Raw genomic sequence first — 18047 nt, forward strand, 5'->3', positions numbered from 1 at the left:
CTAACTCTCGCACCTGGACTAGCCCATTTCTTATCATCTGTGTAGCACCGGTCTTACCGGGAGATTCTAGCCTACGTCCATCCTGGGTCGGAGCTTCATCACGTGCATCTTCCCGGGAGCAGGGAGCATGGCGTCTCTCTGAGGCGTCTGCTCCCGAGAGGAGAGCTGTGGAGTCTGAGCTCACTTCCTCTTCCTCCCAGCATTCTGTTCTGTTTACTCCACCTCCCTATGTTCTAACCAATAAAATGGGCCAAGGCAGTTCCTTTATTAGCCAATGACCTTCCTCCATCACTGAACACGTACTTAAATGCATACAAACACATGTAAAATGTTTTAAAGTAACAATAAAATAGTGTCTACTTACAACATTTGTTAGCAAAACCCCACAGGAAGCCTGGGCTCCATACCCGCTACATAATCCTGCGAATATCTTACCATTAAGGCTGCCTCCTTGACTCCCTCTATAAGTTTAAATAATTTCATAAAACCTTGAAACACTGACATGGCAAGCATACAGGATCATCCCAAAAAACGAATTATCAAAATCTGAAATCCAGAGACGCTCCCATGCCTGCCCCAAGACCCCAGCCTCACCTGCTGTGTCTGTTGTTTCCTTCGTCCTTCATGATCTATGACAAGACAGCCAACCCCTTGGGGCAGCTGTGGCTGGAAGACGCAGAATAACCGCAGCGGGAACACTGGGGGGAAGACCTGTCGGACTCGTGTGTGCAATGTCACAGTTTTATATAAAATCCTATATCGCTCATCCTGCCCTGCCTAGCTCACCCACACTGCAAGCAGCCCTGTGGGGCCAGCAACCTTCCAGGGCTGGTTTGCTGGTTCTTCCCAGCAAGTCTGATCGTCGCAAAAGGCACCGTCTCAGGATCCAGGGGTTTGACGTTCATCTGTTTCCCTTCATTTCAATTTTTACTACTTTTCCTTTAAAGTCAGCAAGTCACAGATTGAGCTATAAACTGTCAAGTTCTGTAGCCTATGAGGCTCCCAATTGCCGGCAATGTGGTATGATTTAAATTTCCAATCAAAGCGACAGATAGGAAGCCACCACATCTCAACTCCTGTAGGAGTTGTAAAATTCTCAAGCCCTGTTTTTTCCCCCCTTTTAATCTTTATCATCTCAGAGTATTGATACGGACATGGAGAAAATAATTGCACAATCAAAATTAGATGTAGCTCATCTGAACTAGCCTCTGGCTAGCTTGGACTCCCCACCCAAAAACCTCTTTCCCACAATTCCCAGTCAATGTGCCGGGTATGATGTCAAGAATTAGAAAGCATATATAAAAACTTCAAGTTAAGAGTCAGTAGGAAAGATGACTGGAAACCCTCCTTGGAAGCAGATCTAAAGCCAGCCATGTAATAACTAACCCATTTGCACAGACCAGTTCAGATAATTAGGACCCGGCCTCTGTCGACAACGTGGCAGATGTTGCTAGATTTTATTATTGTTGGTATTTGCTTGTTTTGCTTCTGCTGTTTGTTTTCACTTTGCATAGGGGGAGACGGCAGGACGTAAACTTTGGGCCATGATTTCCCAGGTGGTGTCCTTCGCCTGGCAATTGAAACACCTTGGTGCTTGTCTGCTTCTGGCAGAGAAGGCTTTGGAGCTGCCATGTTGAGTTGGAAAGCCATCCCAGGAAACAGCGGTAGGAGAGTAGGAAAGCGAGATGAGAAAAGGAACGAAAGCCAGAACGCGGTGCCTTAATAAGCAGGTTTTCTCTGTGAGCCTCTGGGACCCAGTCCTACCAGGGCCTCTGGGCAACTTCATTCGGCAAGCCCCAGCGTTCCCCTGCTCCAGGAACGGGAAACTTGCAAAGGGCTGCCTCCTGGGTCCTTGGTTCTGAGTACAGATCAAAGCCGCGGAGAGCCTACCGAACAGGGCCTGCTGGGGGGATGTGGGCAGGGTACCAGCAGCATCTGCTGCAACCATCCACTCTCCATCATTTGCCCTGTTCCAGGCACAGAAGCAGCTGGTGGCTGGGAGCCAAAGCCAACACCGGGGAAAACCTGATTCCAAGTAAGACAGCAGCCTTAAAAAGGAAAGTGCGGCTGTGAACATGTGGCGATGTTTTGCTAGGCGGGCTATTGTGGGCTGTGAAAGGGGTCCTCTGAGAGGATGCGCAATGCCTATCGAACCATCCAGAAAGGCGCTTCCAACCTAGCAGCATGCTGGTGAGCAGTGGCTAACAGGCATGGAAAATCAAGAGTCGCCTGGGACTGGGGCTAATTAAATGCAATCCTCTGTCTCTTTCCTTGGCTGCCGCAAGAAACGCAGAAGCTGAAATCTTTCAAAAAACACGTAAATGTGCGGCCATCGCCCTCTCTTTACGACGCCTGCTCCCTGTATTTGCGAGCATGGGAGCTTTTTACAGTATTTTCCCCATCTCCGTGAAAGGTGTCAAGGAATCTGAAAGAGCCAGTGGGGAGAAGGGAGGATGAAAGGCTCTTGAGCCAATGGCTTGTTCCTGGCCCTTGTTCAGTGCCACTGAAAAGATGCTCAGAGAGCTTAAGCTACAGGGAGCATGAGTTGGCAGAGCACTGAGGCCTAAGGGATCAGGGTGAGATTTAAGTTGAGAGGGGGAAAGCCAAATAGCTGGGCTGGCAGAGTAGGATGAGGCTTGGGGCTCGCTCGGAGGACCAAGGTTTGTTGTCAGCTGTTGTGGGCGGTAGCCACTGACAACCCATAGACTCTTCCTAAAGTATTATCCCAGCTGAAAGGAACTGCCATACTCAAAGCCACCCTACCCTACCCCAGAACTTCCTACGGGTGCTGCGGGATGGCTGCTGCGGCCATCTCTGTCCCTGTCCCCTGCTTCCCTCACTGTCCCCAGTCCTGTCCCAGAAGCATTCCCCGAAGGGCCTACATCATACAGGATGCTACTTCAGCATCCTTTTCTTAAGGAACCCAGCACACGGGACCTGGCCACTATGGCTGCCGGCATATGAAATCTCAGTTCTCATGAGACCCTATCAGGCTGTTTCTAGAGATCTCAAAGTGAAGGGAAACACACCAAGACTCCATGGGAGGGCAACTGCCCAATTTTATGCCACAGTGTCCTCCGAGCAGTATGAGAACCTGCCACCCATATGATCCAAAACGTTCCTACCTGGAAGTTTGCAGCGTCTGATAACAGAGCAAGGGGCTACACCGTAAGACAAAGGGAAATGGGGAAAGTATTTGCAACATACATGATAAGCAAATGGATACGCTTATTAATAGTAAAGAACAACAAAAGGCAATAAGAAAGGATGAGAGGCCAAAAAAATTAAAGAGAACAAAGAATACAAAGCTACAGATAAATACAAAATAGTCTTTTTTATTATAAAGTAGGGTTTTTGCTTTGTGTGTGTGTGTGTGTGTGTGTGTGTTTTCCACTCCTAAGAAAATAAAGGAAAATGAGTACTAGTCTGAGAAGTCATTGTTGATTAACAGATGAATAAAGGCCGAAGAGTTGAAAATGCCTATGTTGGCATATTCATCTCGTGAAATTCTGGCAGGTGTATAAATTGGCACAATCTCTTTGGGAGGCAAATTGGCAGTTTTGAACGCACACACATTTTACACATTGACTCAACAGGAAGTTGGCTCTATTAAGAGTTTATAATTCAACATTTTCACAAAGGCATATACATGAGGCTAATCATTTACACATTGTTTAAAGTAACCAAAGGCCAGAAGGCATTAAAATATTTCTGTGTGAGTAAAATTATAGTATGCATCATCCTATGAAGAGTCAGCTCCCAGGTCCGAAGGATCCTGAGGATGCTCCTGAGGTCAGAAGAACTGGCCTGAAGGTCGTGAAGCAAGCAGAGCCTGGCCTAGTGTTTCCCTGCCACCTGACCCCTTTTATACTCTCAGTCAGCTTTACCAACACGCTAGAGAGTAGCATGGAATGGCCTAAGCTTCCTAATTCCTGTCTTCATATAACAAACAGTTGCTTATTTACGAGGGTGCTGGAGAGATGGCTCAGCAGTTAAGAACACTGACTGTTCTTCCAAAGCACCCAGATTCATTTCCAAGTACCTACATGGCAGCTCACACCCCTCTGTTCTCCATGGGACCAGGCATGTACTTGATACACAGACATACATACATGTGCACATCCTTACACATATTATACAGTTTTGTTTTTCTTTTTGGTTTTTCAAAACAGGCTTTCTCTGTGTAGCAGGGCCATGACTGTCCTGACACTCACTCTGAAGACCAGGCTGGCCTCAAACTCCTGAGTGCTGGGATTAGACTACCACATGGCTTATAAAATAAAGATTTTTAAGTTTTTCAAAAACATATATTCTCTCACCATTTATATGTAACAGATTATGAAGTTTTAAAAAAAATGTTGGTTGTTGGTGGCACACACCTTTAATCTCAGCCCTCAGGAGGCAGAGGCAGGCAGTCTCTGAGATCCAGGCACCCCAGTCTACAGAACAGAACAGCCAGGGCAACACAAAGAAACCGTGTCTTGAAAAACAAAATATTCACAATGCTTAATAATTATGATATCATCATCATCATTACACAAGATTAGGTGATAACGTTTAAGTTTTGCATATTCAAACCGATGCAAAGAAAATTTTTAAGTAATCATTCAGCAGAGAACCCATCAAACAACCTTGACACACAGAATAATTTAAAAGCTAATCTTGCCTAGGTTCACCGCATTTGTTATGTTCTCGAGTGTTTGCACTTGGAAGCATTCTAAGAGTCTTAGAGAATCTGTGTCCACCAGAAACACCTGTGTGCAGAGAGCAAGAACCCCTGGGGCAAACTCTCTTAAATTGTTGGCAGACCTGGAAATCTTAACCAACCAGGGCTTGCAAGCGCAAGCCTCTGAAACGCTCACCTGCTTTTCCTCACCAGGAGTAAAAGTTCTTGGAAGCTCTTGAACATGCTTCAGAGACAAAGTGACAACATGGTAAATGAGGAGGTTTGCAGGGTGGCAATCCTGTGTTGGGTACCCGTGCCCTCTTCACAGGAAGACCTGACTGCCCTTCAAAGCAGGTCTCGTTTACAGTCAAGTTTTTCCAGCTCAACTCTGCATTACACAGATGTCACATAACTCTGTTTAAAAAAGAAATGCAAGCCACGTAAAACCAGAACCACACACACCTGGATTTCATATCACAGCAAACCGAGATCCGCGCACGACCTTCGCAGACACAGCTGCGCAGTCGAATCCCCTGGATGTTGCAAACACGGATTAGAGGAGAGATGAATTGTGTGCAGCCTTGTCAATTCATTTCAGGTGTCAAGATGACATAAGGAGGCACGGGGATATTTCTTTATTGCTGTAACTCTTGGGATAAGATGGAGTGGGGAGCTCTGTGTGCTGCAGAACTGGAAAACCATCCCTCATCCTACACAAATGAACTAATACATCATCAATCATTGGCGTTTGAGAGGCCTTTGGACCATACGATACATTATTCTCCACGATAACTTGCACTTTGGTTTTAATTGCTCTAACTAGCTGCATGAGTGAGTACTGCTTGGAGTTCTGATAGCAGCTCCTCCATCGGGTCTCTTGGCAGCTTAGGAGCTAGTGTGTGTTCTTGGCAAGGAGACTTGGCTGTGTGCTGATTAATAACGCACAACACTGCCCAATCTCACTCCATCAGCATCTCCTGCCTCCAGCCCCTCCTTCAGCCTCTCCCCAGCCCCAGAAGCCTTCCCGCCCCTCCCAGCATGTTTTCCCACAAAGGCCTTGCTCCCCTTAGGTCTGAGGCCAGGAATTTGCTGCAAGGCCTGAAGGCCCTGAGGGGAACTGGAGTTGGTGTTTAAGCCACAGCAGATGAAGTGAGTGTGGAGATCCTGGCAGGGAGCCTACCGCTGCCTCCTTAGACGGATGTATTGAGGGAAGTTGTGCCAGGGACTAGTAGGGACAGCCTGCTTTATTAGGAGTCAAGGCAGCAACGTGAAACCCTTCCAAGGTGTCTTTCACATGTCCTTGTTATTCCTCTAATAAGCCAGTATTATAATAGAGCAGTAAAGCACATGTCACTGAACACAGCCCGTAAATTGTTTCTTGTACTGTGGCCCTTAAATGATGGCCTCCTTTCTAACTACTACCGAGCTAAACAAATGAGCAGCTGTTTGCCTGGCCTCCCTCCCCTCCACCCAGTGAGGGACACGAGCTCTCAATGACAGGTTTATAAAATGGGTGTCTTGCTCAGGGTACCATTTAGGTACCACATAGAATACCCGAAGCAAGACAACTACTTTTGTGAGGTTGGTCTAATGTTTGCTCCTCGCCTCCACAGTCTCCCTCCATCCTTGTGGGCCTTCTAAGGTTGGCTTCAGCGGCAACAGCGTGCAAACAAAGACAGGGATGGTTGGGCTCCACTCTTCCTTACAGGTCCTGGCCCAGGAGAGGACAGGCAGAGAAGGATAACTTCTGCTGAAACATGGAGCGGGGCTTGTAGTAGACATGTAGTAGGTGGGGGTACTAGACTTCCCAAACTGGCACCTTTTTTTTTCCCCACTGTGGGCTTCCAGTTCCCAAGCCTCCTTGGCAAGGGTTTCTGAAACATTGTTAGCAATGTCTACCTCTTGAATGCTTAGTAAATCCCAGATCCTGTTCTGAAAGCTTTCTGGGCATTTTATCACATCATCTCTACTACCGAATTTGAGACAGTCACCGCCCTCACACCATTTGAGGGACGAGCAAATGGCCTCTCAGAGCTCAGGCCATTGGCTTCAAATCAGGCTCAGACACAGTTACTGCCAAACTGTGGACAATGCAGCTTGATTGTAAAAGGAACACATGTTCTCAGCGTCATTGGCAGTAGGGTTCTTCATCCATGTGTTGACTGAGTTTGAATGTGGAGATGGAAAGTGTTTGGAAGTAAGAGAGTCGGGAAAATTACCCTCTTTGCCCCACCCCCACATACCTAGGAAGACAAAATATGAAACTGCCAGTGTCATAAATAAATGGAACTCGCTTGTCTCTTTGTTATTTTTTTTTTTCTTTCAGTTTGTCTAGGCATTACTTGTAAGGCTCTTGGCCTAGAGAGTTGTGAACAATTTTGGCTGTAGAACAACTGGATTCGTTACCCAAAATGTTCCAGGCCTCCTACATCCATAGCTTCTTAGATGAGCTCAGCAGAGCAAGGACATGCTCTAAACCCAGCTTAGGGAATTATTTATTTACAATATTCATCATTATTTAACAGTCAAAGCCAGTGTTTACTCATTGCAGTGAGCCAGCCAGTTTCCATGTATAAACTTCTTTAATCCTCCCAACAGCCTCCGAACATGAGTGCAACTCTACAGATAAGGAAACTAAAAGCCAGAGAGACTAAACAATTTGATAAATTCGCTTAGCTGGTATCTCAGAATCAAGTCAGGATAAGGGGAAGATCGATACTTCTAACCCCTGTGCAGTGAAAGCCATGTCTTCTGTCAGTGATGCTGTTCTGTACACAAGAGACTGAAGAAGTTAACAATCAGGAGTGGATGGACCACTGGGACCTCTTGATCCTGGAGCTACAACATGCATGTCTCTTGGCATCATTTACTCATGGTCCATCCCTATCTTAGGATTTCTATTGCCGTGAAGAGACACCATGACCATTTCAGCCCTTATGTTCTTTTGTTTTTTTAAGATTTACTTATTTCTGTACATGGGTGCTTTTGTTGGCATGTAAATCCGTACACCAAAAGAGGGCATTGGATCCCATTATAACTGGTTGTGAGTCAACATGTCATTGCTGGGAATTGTCCTTGGAACCTCTGGAAGAACAGCAACCGATCTTAACCACTGAGCCATCTCTCTAAGTCCCCGTTTCAACTCTTATAAAGGAAAACACTCAATTGGGGATGGCTTACAAGTTCCAAGGTCTAATCCATTATTATCATGGCAGGAAACATGGCAGAGTACAGGCAGACATGGTGCTGGAGAAGGAGTTGAGAGTTCTACAGCTTGATACACAGGCAGCAGAAGGAGACGGTGCACCACATTGGGCATAGCTTGAGCATAGGAAACCTCAAAGTCTGCCCCCACAGAGACACACTTCTTCTAACCAGACCATACCTATTCCAAAAAGGCCACACTTCCTAATAGTGCCTCTCCCTATGGACCAAGCATTCAAACACATGAGTCTATGGGGCCACACCTATTCAACTCCTCACTCCCAACACACATGATGAACCAAATTTGAGTTCCTGGGAGCAGCATAGCTAGCACTTGGAGTCAAATAGGTCTTTATTGGTTGTGATTAGCTGGAAATGTCCATAACATTTAAATGTTCATCTAATCCTTTAGGTTATCTAAGGAAGACTACTTCTTAATAGGCATTCCTTATAGAACTAACTACTCACCAAAGACAGAACCCACAAGCAAATGGAGAAGACATATTTTTGAGCCCTGGTGTGGTCATTTCATTTCTCATTCTGAGAAGGAGGTTTTATCTTCACCCAGGAATGATGGGTTCCATGGAAGTTGAGGAACTTGTCACACCACAAGTAAGTGATAGAGCCATGAATTTCATCCCAGATTGCAAGAACACAGCTGAGGTTCTATAGCATGAAGAGGCACCCTCATTGTGAAGCTCATTTGGGACACTCAACACTGCCCTGCTGTCTTCCATCTTATGTGTAGCACAAGAACTTACATTTCCTAGGTGGTGCATAGCCCTAACCCTCTAGGCCGTGGCCTCATAATCAACACCAGCTGTTCCTGATGTTTTCTCCAACCCGGGAGGATCTTTATAAGCCTTTGCCCAGAAGACGGTGTAACAGTGGTTCAGAATCAGCCTAAAGCTTCTTTATACAACATAGCAATAGCAGCCTACCTTCTACCAAATCTACTAATCTTTTTTTTTTTTTATCCTTTGACTTGCCTCTAAATCTGCAAGTGTGGGGACTGTTGTAGTTTTAAAAGCACCATGCCAGATATCACTGTCTTTGCGGCTGCAGAAGTTGATCTTAAGTGAGAAAAGCACACACAAAAACAACAACAACAACAACAAAAACTACCTTCTTCCTTCTGTCTCACTTTCCACCATCATAGAGGAAAGTGTCCAGGCCTGAGTGTGCCTGCACTCACATACAATCACAGACAAAGCCCCAAGCTACACACACACACACACACACACACACACACACACACACACAAAATACAGTGTTTGTAGCAATGCAAGTATGCAATAATCTGTGCATGCTTGCACAGATCCATACATGCAAACACAAACACACACACACACACACACACAAACACACACTTTCTTTCTTCTTGGGGCCATAGACTGGGTAGAGCGGTTCTCAGAAAGCAGATATCTGAATGTTGCATCCTGGGAATCTGCCTCTGTCCTCTCTTTTCAGACCCTCCTTAGGGACTTACCTGTCTTGTTGCATTAAAACAAAGGCTGTAGTCCCTTTCCAGTGGTGACAGTGGTGTGACGCCTCACTGTAAACAGATTTTTGATTTGTTGTGCAACACTTTCATATCCATTTGAAAACTTTTTCTGGTATGTTTCTAGCTTCGCTCTAGATATGTAATTATGAAAGTCAGGAATAATTACTACTTAGAAGTGACAAATTCTAAAGGATTCATCATGCCTTGAGGGAAGTCGCTTTATATATTCAAACCATCACTTCATTGATAAGATTTAACCAGAAAGTTAACTCACTGAGCACCTTATTCTGGTGGATAATCAGTGCTGGACCCACAGATAATTGAAACCAAAGGTTCTCTGAATAAACAAAAACTTATGATGAGAACAAATCTGGAATTGAAATTATAAAGTTAAAATATAATTTAATGGAATTGACATTAAAAAAAAACTAATTTACTTCAAAAGATCTCAAAAAGTCTTAAAGACCAACTCAAGAATGAAAACTGGACCAGTGAGGTGGTTAACTGAGTAAGGATACTTGCCAGCAAGCCTGATGACCTGAGTTCAATTCCTGCAACCCACAGTATAGAAGGAAAGAACTGACTCCCAAAAGTTGTCCCCTGCCTTCCACACCATTGCAATGCCATGGGCAGCCACACATGGAGATAAATAAAAGTAATAATAATTTTTTTTTTAAGTACCTGTGCTGGGAGTGGTGGCACATGACTTTAATCCAAGCACTCAGGAGGCGAAGCTGATGGATCTCTGAGTTCCAGGACTGAAGTGATATTTTGTTTATGTTTTAACAAATAAAGTTTGCCTGGAGATCAAAGATCACCACTAGAGGCCAGGGAGTGGGGGCACAAGCCTTTAATCCCAGGAGGCAGAGGAAAAGGGATCTCTGTTAGTTCAGGGCACCCTGTGCTATGTAGGATTGAATCTGTCTAAAGGTCTCTCTAGTGGCTGGACACACTGCTTCCCTCATCCTTCACCTTTCACCCCCTAATATCTGACTCTGAGTTCTATTATTAAGACTAATTAGAATTCGTGCTATGCAGGACAGCCAGGGCTACACAGAGAAATACTGTCTCGAAAAAACGTAATAAATAAATAAAGTAAAAGTACTGTGCTTGCCCCCTACAAGTGAGAAAGCCTTGGGGTCCATTCCTCAGTGCCCAGTCTTGAGTCTCCCCCTTTTCCTTCATTGCTACCAGCTGGCCCAGGCAGGGCTTATCAAATACTGCTAAACACAGGGCAGCCATTCTGTCTCTCTCTTTGCTGGGGAAATCATCATATTTTAGCCTAGATGCAAGCGAGGCAAATGACTACTTCTCTTGCAAAGCATATGTTTATCATTCCTAGTTTTGCAAGAACCTAGCAATGTAAATTCTGTTTATTAAAACACGGGTATAGCAGAGTGGCAACAAGATGGTGATATTTCCTCCTGCTGAACCTGAAATTACCTTGGAAGATGGAAAGAGATCCTTATGCATAGATGCCCAGATAGGCACGGGACAATAGAACACAATGCTGCCGCTTTTTAAGACTTTCCCAAGAGGAAACAACAACAACAAAAATCAGTCAAACATTTAATGTTCTTGCAGCCTTCATTTTATTTCCATCAACTTGTGTAGCAAGTAGCATTGGTGTTTGGGCTTTTTAAAGAAAATGCTATTTAAGCTAAATAATTTTACAACTCATTTTCCTCACACTAGACTGAGGAGGATTCTAGAAATAAGCTTCTCCCACGTCCGTGGCTTGGACACAGGCAGAGTAAAACAATGACAGGCGTGAAGTTGAATCTGCACAGAGAAGGCACAGCCTCTCACGGTGAGCCACACATGTGTGAAGTTGAATCTGCACAGAGAAGGCACAGCCTCTCATGGTGAGCCACACATGTGTGAAGTTGAATCTGCACAGAGAAGGCACAGCCTCTCATGGTGAGCCACACATGTGTGGAGTTGAGCCCGCACGGAGCAGGCACAGCCTCTCACGGTGAGCCACACATGTGTGAAGTTGAATCTGCACAGAGAAGGCACAGCCTCTCACGGTGAGCCACACATGTGTGAAGTTGAATCTGCACAGAGAAGGCACAGCCTCTCATGGTGAGCCACACATGTGTGAAGTTGAATCTGCACAGAGAAGGCACAGCCTCTCACGGTGAGCCACACATGCGTGAAGTTGAATCTGCACAGAGAAGGCACAGCCTCTCACGGTGAGCCACACATGCGTGAAGTTGAATCTGCACAGAGAAGGCACAGCCTCTCATGGTGAGCCACACATGTGTGGAGTTGAGCCCGCACGGAGCAGGCACAGCCTCTCACGGTGAGCCACACATGTGTGAAGTTGAATCTGCACAGAGAAGGCACAGCCTCTCACGGTGAGCCACACATGTGTGAAGTTGAATCTGCACAGAGAAGGCACAGCCTCTCATGGTGAGCCACACATGTGTGAAGTTGAATCTGCACAGAGAAGGCACAGCCTCTCACGGTGAGCCACACATGCGTGAAGTTGAATCTGCACAGAGAAGGCACAGCCTCTCACGGTGAGCCACACATGCGTGAAGTTGAATCTGCACAGAGAAGGCACAGCCTCTCACGGTGAGCCACACATGTGTGGAGTTGAGCCCGCACGGAGCAGGCACAGCCTCTCACGGTGAGCCACACATGTGTGAAGTTGAATCTGCACAGAGAAGGCACAGCCTCTCACGGTGAGCCACACATGTGTGGAGTTGAGCCCGCACGGAGCAGGCACAGCCTCTCACGGTGAGCCACACATGTGTGAAGTTGAATCTGCACAGAGAAGGCACAGCCTCTCACGGTGAGCCACACATGTGTGAAGTTGAATCTGCACAGAGAAGGCACAGCCTCTCACGGTGAGCCACACATGTGTGAAGTTGAATCTGCACAGAGAAGGCACAGCCTCTCACGGTGAGCCACACATGTGTGGAGTTGAGACCGCACGGAGCAGGCACAGCCTCTCACGGTGAGCCACACATGTGTGAAGTTGAATCTGCACAGAGAAGGCACAGCCTCTCACGGTGAGCCACACATGTGTGGAGTTGAGCCCGCACGGAGCAGGCACAGCCTCTCACGGTGAGCCACACATGTGTGGAGTTGAGCCCGCACGGAGAAGGCACAGCCTCTCACGGTGAGCCACACATGTGTGGAGTTGAGTCCGCACGGAGCAGGCACAGCCTCTCACGGTGAGCCACACATGTGTGGAGTTGAATCTGCACAGAGAAGGCACAGCCTCTCACGGTGAGCCACACATGTGTGGAGTTGAGTCCGCACAGAGCAGGCACAGCCTCTCTTGGTGAGCTGCACACAACTATATGATATACTTCGTTTGATTGTTTCTTTCATCGATGAGTTGATTGGTTGGTTGGTTTTTTTGATACAGGGTTTATCTCTGTAGCCTTGGCTGTCCTAGAACTCACTCTGTAGACCATGCTGGCCTCGAACTCAGACACTGGCCCGCCTCTGCCTCCCGAGTGCTGGGATTAACAGTGTGTACACCGCTGCTTAATGACTTGCTTTTCCACCCTTGCCACAACTGTGGACTTCGATCATACAAGAACGGTATCCGTTTCCAGAAAACTTAACTCATTTTAAACACAGCCCCTTCTCTAACACAAGAGGTGATAATCCTAGAACCCAAGCTCACGGATTCCAGGAGCAGACCCGTTGAACACACCTGCCATCTGGATCCGCCTTTCTTCCCATCAAGGATCTAGTGGCCACGGGCAACATCGCTGTCTTTGTAATAAAGAGGTTTGCCGACATTCGATTTTCATGGTCACAGTCAAATGACCTTCTGAAAAGCTCTACAGTGCCTAACCCTCTTCCTGGATGCCCTCAAACAACACCTGCTCTACACATCACGGAGATGCCAGGGAGGGAGGGATGGCTCAACAGACCAGAGCTCCGATCCCAGCACACACACTGAGTGACTCACAACTGCCCATAACGCCAGCTCTAGCGGATCCTACATCCTCCCAGGGCCTCTGCAGGCAGCACACACACACACACACACACACACACACACACACCTGCCTTTATTACATCTCTCCCACTTGAGCTCCAGAGAACAGGCAATGACTGCCTGCCAGGAATAGCCCTTGGCTGACTGTTCTCAGGTCAGTGGGTCAAAGCGCCATGAGGGTCAGCCAGCGTACAATGCAGGAAATGGGTGTATGGCCTGAGAGTCATCTGTGGCATTGCTTGACATGCCTTATCTATGTCCTGGCAGCACTCATTTCCTCACCTGCCTGTCTCCAGCCCTCAACGTTTGTGCTACACATTGTCCTGTCCTCAGGAATTAGGACAACCTTCAGAGTACAATTTTTTTTGGGGGGGTGGGGGGGTGGGGGGTGGGATGGGATGGGAAGGAGGTGGTTAAATAAAAAAGACATTATTAATTATACTTTAAAACTAAACGGGACATGGTGGCACACTCAGGAAGCAGAGGCACTTGAATATGAGTTTAAGACCAGCTTGGTCTACAAAGTAAGTTCCAGAGCTACACTGTGAAACTTTATCTCAAAACAAAACAAAACAAAAACAAAAACCAATTCCTTGATGCCAGGGCCTCTATTAGCTTTTGTTTTTTTTTTTATTCTTAAAACAAAACAAAAACAAAAGCAAAAACAAAAACAACCTCCCTAATGCCGAGGCCTTCATTAGCTTTTTTTGTCAGACCTGGCAAGAGATCAAACCAGTAGCCCGCCGCCATGGAATTTTCCCCGCAGAAGTGTTTTATTGGGCCATCTCTATGGATAGCAGCTTCTCCAACTGAACGGCTCCAGACCCTGTTGTCCCATCCACCAGAAGTCCCACTGCTGCAGTCTACAACACTCACAGTTCACCTGCTCATCCACCCCAGTGTGCCTGCGTGCCCCCGATCCTAGGTCTCCTAGCCCTATGACAGGTAAGGCTACGTTTTTGGTGAGGGAAGGGAAGGGGCTCAGGTCCAACGAGAATGGATCATCTTAGTGTAGCCAAGCAACTGAGTGAGCCTTAAGGAGCATAGAGCGGGACTATCCAGTAAGAGAGGCTGAGGGAGTGGCTTGGTGAAATATGGCGCATGCTCAGCATGCAGAAGGCGCTAGGCTCAATCCTCAGCGCTATAAATATGTGAACGAACATAGCAGATTTGCTCCACGAACTTGCCCAGTGAGCTTTCTGAGTTTTCAGCGCTGCCGCTTGCTTGAGAGCCTAAGCCTTCTGAATCACCAGAAAGAGAACACACCCTGCCCAAAGGAAGCCAGTTTCCCCCTCTTTCTGGTGCAGGGTATGATGGTAAATATGTCTCCTAATCCCAGACTCAGAGGGCGTGTGACCCACATAGCTTCCCACTGGGAAAACGCTCTCTCAATTACCGCTGTCCCCATCCTCGCCGCCTCATGACAAAGTGTCCCTTTGCAGAGCTCCTATGTACGCCTGAGCCGCCGTGTTCTGGGCGGAAAGTCCCTTAGTCTTCTGATCTCTTTTTATTAACTCCCCTCTCGCATGTTCAGATTTGCCGTGTGTGTAGTCTTTACAAACCAACGAGGAGGCAAAGGTAAAACGACAGCTCTTTGATTTTTATCTGCTGCAGACTGAAGATGAATTCTAAGTGTGGTTTTAGAAGTGGCTGGCTTCCTCCTAGATTTCATTTTCCTAAGGCTGAGAAAGCAATTGCACAAGGTGTACGGGTTCCAGGAACTGCAATTGTGGCCGTGTATTAGCCATGCAGAACTCTCGGGTGGTGTTCAAACAGAAGTATCTTTTCCTGTGTACATCTCTCCTCTACTTCAAAATAGGAAATTACAGTGACAGATAGGGTTGTTGCTGTTTTATTATGTTTATGTTTATTTATATAATGTTTTGTTCCAGAAAAAGAAAGAATTTAAGGCAGGGTAATATATGAATTTCTCATCGACCTGCAGGAGCAATTTCATCAGGTTTTTTTTATCATATCTACTTGTTAATGATTGATATGTTAATGATTTGATTAATCCGTTGGGTTGGCTTCATTTACATCATCATTTCCATTTCATCAAGATGTGTTTTCAAGGAGACAGTAGGTGTCCTTCTCAAAATGTCCCCTTTCTTAGCATGGGGAACTTGCGTGTTCATAAGCAAACAGTATCAGATCCTTAGGTCTGATGGGAAGCAGCTGTCTGGGTCTGAGGAGGTTAAGCTGCCTCACCTAGGTTTCTTAAACCAAGGAGGGCTGGGTTTGGGTTTGCTTTTGTAAGAAGCTTTTTTTTTTCTGTCGCATCCAGGACAGTACTCTAGAAGTTTCCAGAGTGAATGTAGGAGTGAGCACCAACACCTTGGCCCTCTGCCTGCCATTGGCTAAGGAAAGGCCCAGAAAGACTGGGTCCTCAACTCTGTACTGTGGTGCTGTCAGGGTCCTTGTGCTGAATGTCAGGGTCATGAAACCTCGAGGTCACAGTACGACCTGTGGTCATCCTTTGTAGGTACAGAAAAGTCAAGTTCATGTGAAATACACTGAGTGGGTCAGAGCACCGTCTCCCACGGCTCTCCCACGGCGCAATTTCACGTGAGTAGGGTATGAACAACATCAAAGCCCGCTGAATGCAGAGAAAATTGTGTTCGCTTTCAATTCCCTCTCAGCGCTGCCGATCACAATAAGAAGCAGGTTGACTCGGTGTTGACAGACATTTAGCAGCCCCTCTCGCTCTTCTTCCAAACAGCTGCCGCCCCGATAGGAACCTTTTGCAAGCCGCGGTAGCCAGTTCTGATCTCAGGAGGACGTCCCGTTCTGCGATGTTTGAGCCTTCTTTTACCGTGTCTTGCGACAAGGTCAGGCAGGGTGTGCAGCTGAGAGGACGCTGTAAAGTTACTTTCAAAAACAAGTTGGGTCACAAGATGGCTCAGTGGGTAAAAGCGAAGCTGTCTGCGCAAGCCTGAGAACCGGAGTTCGATCCCAGGAACCCACAGTGGAAGAAGAAAATGGAGTCCAGAAAGTTGTCCTTTGACCTTCACATGCACACGGAGGCACCCACATGCCCCCGTGTGTGTGTGTGTGTGTGTGTGAGAGAGAGAGAGAGAGAGAGAGAGAGAGAGAGAGAGAGAGAGACAGACAGAGAGAGACAGACAGAGAGACAGAGACAGAGAAAGAGTAAAATAAATGTGTTCAAGTGTTTTCATTAAATCAACTTGAAGAGTTAGTTGTAGAGATGTATAAGTTCTCAAAATTGAGATGAAAAACAGGAAAGAAAAAAAGGGAGTTTCAGAAAAAGAAGTCCTGAGACAGAAGTGGGCCTTGATCTTAGAAGAAATGGATCCGAGACAAGCCAAAGCGAGGAGTGTGGAACGCACCTCTGGCTATCCGTGTGCTCATGTATAAATATTAGTATGCCTTCTTCAAGGAGTTGTATGTAGTGATAGAGCGAGTGGCTGAAGAGAAATCCTTGACGTCTCCGGAAAGTTGTCGGCTGAACAACCCATGCCTGTGCCCACATCCACCCTCCACGCAAATTATCCTGTGAGGAAGGGGGTAGGGCTTCCCCCATCCCTTAACTCCCAACATTCAGAGCAATACCAACAAGTGGGATCCATCAGCATAAACATTTGTTAGATGAAGAAAAAGAAAGAGGAAAGATAGAAGATAAAGAGAGAAAGGGATGGAGAAAAAAAATCCAATTTTCCAAGCTAGTGATCAGAAGAGCACAGGCCGATGAGAAGGCCTGGAATTTCATCCCATGCTCCTTTGCTTCATATGAGGGGAAAATGGATGAAAATGAGTTTAAGGTCCAATGTTGCTGGCTTTAAACCTTACCTTGACCTCATTCTATTTGAACGACACTGTCTACATCTTTCATCTCATCTGATGATAATTTTCCCATCTGTGACATGGGAATCATCACCAACACTTCACAAAGTCACAGTTAGTTTTATTGCACTAATATATATACAACTAATGAACGGCCCAAATGCGGTATTCATTATTACTGTTGCTATTATACATACTCTACAAAAATTCAGAGAATTATTTTGATTCTGTTAAAAGTGTACATGAGATGGATTTTTTTACTCCATAAACAGATTCTCATACTTTCTTCCTAATTAGACTCTATCTGTCATGTCTGTAATTCCTGTGTAATTAAATTGAAATTAAATGTCAATTTACTTTAAATTATAGAGTAATTCTATGTATACATGCCACGCAATCTGCATTTTGTTAGAAGATGACAACCAAAAATATCCTGACAGTCCCTCTGTAATTACATAGTGATCTGATTAAGTTCAGCATGACAAACTACCTGCCAGGCCCCAAGGAAGGAAAAACAGCACACTGCGAGAGAGGGAGAGAGGTTAGGCTCAGAGGAGGGGGCTCACGTGAACTCACTAAGGACCTGCCACCCTCCAGGGGGCAGGATAGCCTGAGCTACTGATAATTCCCTTGCGGGTAGTAGACGCTGATTTTTTTTTTTAATTTAAAAAACAGTTTATTGGATACATCTTAACTTGAAAACTTCTTAAAGAATGCAATTAATCCTTTAAGAGAAAAAGAAAGTCTTCACTAAAGAACAGTTAACTGCTGCAGTTGTCCCTTAGACGTTTCTAACCTCACTGTTGGGATCAGGTTGGTGTCGAAGGACTTCGGTCTGCATATAGACAGTGAAGGTCAACTGGAGATTGCATTTTTCCAGTAATACACCTAATGGCGCCTAGCTCCTG

Source organism: Microtus oregoni, unplaced genomic scaffold (genome assembly GCF_018167655.1).
Source record: "Microtus oregoni isolate MIOR12 unplaced genomic scaffold, Mior012 000164F_ref0000179, whole genome shotgun sequence".
NCBI lineage: Eukaryota > Metazoa > Chordata > Mammalia > Rodentia > Cricetidae > Microtus > Microtus oregoni.